Raw genomic sequence first — 2813 nt, 5'->3', positions numbered from 1 at the left:
TGTGAAAAGCGTGATGAGGGGATGAGGATGTGAAGGTTCCTGAGGGTGTGAGGAACTGACAGCAGATCACTGGTCTCTTTGTTCTGAGAGCTTCAGTAGTGTGCACTGATCCCTTCACTGGCTGTTCCTGCGCAGACTTAGCATGTGATTTACAATCTCACTCTTAGATATATGTATGCATGATAATAAACACATGGCTGCCAAGATCATAAATGAACCTTCAGGGAAATATTATTAATGTTGTAAGTCTTCAAACAATCTCAATGTTTGTCAGTACATGAATGTTTTGCATGACTTGCTCATCACTAGAATATATTTGGCAAAAGAAATAAATATAAAATGAAATAAAACAGTGTTTATTATATGGTTAAGTTCCCAGAATGTTTTGCTGAGTTAAGGAAGCTAGATAAAGGAAATAGTATATTTTCATATTCTAATACATGAAGAAGCAATCTCATAAAGACATATTAAACTAATGGTTTCTTGAGGGGAAACTATTTTTGAGGGGAGTTTGGAGGTGAGGGATGTAGCCTAAATGGTGCAGCATTTAATTCTGGGGAGTTGAAGGTCTCAAATTTATTAGGTGGGGCTGGAGAGGTGGCTCAGTTCTTCAGAGCACTCGCTCCTCCAGAGGACCCAGCCTGGTTGCCAGAGCTCATGTCAGGCAGCAGACAGTTACCTGTGATTCCAGCTCCAGGGGACTTAGTACGTCTGGTCTGTGTGCACCTGTACTCATGTGCCGTACTGCACACCATGTTTAATTAAAAAAATGATTTGGAAAGGTTATCAGACTCCACCAATAAGCTAAAGACAACTTAATTGTCATCTCCTAGTTTTTTAAAATTTATTTGGAACAGGTTCATTCCACATCAACCAGGCTGGTTTAAAACTTGTAGCAATCCCCCTCTTCAGGATAATGTGTGCTTGGATTTTATGTGTGCTCCCACACATAAAATGTTCATTAATGTAAATGGATTTAATGTATAATTTTAAATTATGTCTCAATAAAGCTTGTATTAAAACAATAGTCCTTAATTACAGAGTGTGAAGTTTCTTTATATTCTGATTTCTAAGAAAAGATCAAACTATTGAAAGTGGAAATGAAATAAGTGTGAGCTGAAATATCAGTGAACAGGTGAATTGCAGGTTTTAATTTATTTGATTGTAATTTATATATTTATTGATTGGTAGATTGGTGTGCTGTTTCCATCAATGCTTTTTGTCATGCAATAGTCAAAGCACAATGTTGAGGTCAGAGGGTGAGTTTCAGAAGTCAGTTCTCACCTCTGACCATTGAGTGAGGGACCTGGTGATTTAATGAAGGTTGTCAGGCTTCCTTTATGTGCTAAAGGCTGAGTCATTGTTTTGACTCTATTTTTGACTTCATATGGGGATTATGGTTGTGTTGGAGAATTACATTTATCTGTTGAAATAACAGTTTGGAATTTGTCTCCTTACTTGAATATATCTATTTTATATTTAAGACTCTGTCTCTGTCTGTCTCTCTGTCTCTCTCTGTCTCTCTCTCTGTGTATGCACATGCATATGCCATACATTCCATTTTGAGTCAGAGGACTGGTATGTAGAGTTTGTTCTTTCCTAATTAGTTTTCAGAATCTATACATATTTCATTCTTTTTAAATGTTTTACAAAAAAATCTATCTTTTTTTCATTTTACGTACTAATCCCAGTTTACACTGCCTCCTGTCCTCCCATCCCCTCCTCCTTCAACAACACCATCATCCACTCTGTAGCAAGGGCCAAGGCACATTGCTCTGAGGAAGGACCAAGGCCCTCCCCACTATAACCAGCCTGATTAAGGTATCCATCCAAAGAGAATGGGTTCCAAATAGGCAGTACAAGCATCAGGGACAAATCCTTGTACCACCAGTAGTTGCCCCGAATTCTTCCCCTGCCAATCAAATGTCACCCACATTTAGAGGGTCTAGTTTGGTCCTGTGCTGGTTCCTTCCCTCTCTGGTGAGTTGCCTTTAGTAGTTTGGGTAAGCTATTTTTGTGGGAGTACCCATTATCGTCTTGACCTCTTTGCTCATATTCTAACTCCTTCCAATCTTCTACTGGAGCTCAGCTCAGTGCTCCACTGTGGGACTCTGCCCCTTTCTCCATCAGTTGCTGGATGAAGTTTCTGTGGTGACATTTAAGATAGTTATCAAATAAGACAAGACAAAACAAAACAAATTAAAAAAGGTAGGCATCAAATTATCTCCATGGAAAGGCCAGTTTGGGCAACCGCTCCACTATTGCTTAGGGTCTTAGCTGGGGTCATCCTTGTGGATCCCTGGGAATTTCTCTAGTGCCAGGTTTCTTGCTAGCCCCACGATGACTCCCTCAATCAAAATATCTCTTTCCTTTCTCTCGTCTCTGTCCTTCCTCCATCTGGACTGTTCTGTTCCCTCAAGTTCTCTTCCCCCTACCAATTCTTCCTTCCTTCTCCCCTTCTGACCGCCCTCCCCCAGCCCCATGCTCCCAATTTTGTCAGGAGATCTTGTCTATTTCCCTATTCGGGGGATCTATAAATGTTTCACTTAGAGTTCATTTTGTTACTTAGCTTCTCTATGGTCATGCACAATATCCTCATTGTTCTTTGCTTTATGGCTTGTATTCACCTCTGAGTGAGTACGTACCATATTCATCTTTCTGGGTCTGAGTTACCTCACTCAGAATGTTTTTTTCTAGTTCCATCCATTTACATCCAAATTTTAAGATGTCATTTGTTTTTTTACTGCTGAGTAGTACTCCATTGTGTAAATGTACCACATTTTCTTTATCCATTCTTCAGTTGAGGGGAATCT

Source organism: Alexandromys fortis, unplaced genomic scaffold (assembly GCF_014885135.2).
Source record: "Alexandromys fortis isolate MF-2015 unplaced genomic scaffold, M_Fortis_MF-2015_v1.1 scaffold_339, whole genome shotgun sequence".
NCBI classification, from domain to species: Eukaryota; Metazoa; Chordata; class Mammalia; order Rodentia; family Cricetidae; genus Alexandromys; species Alexandromys fortis.
This window is presented reverse-complemented; position numbering follows the sequence as displayed.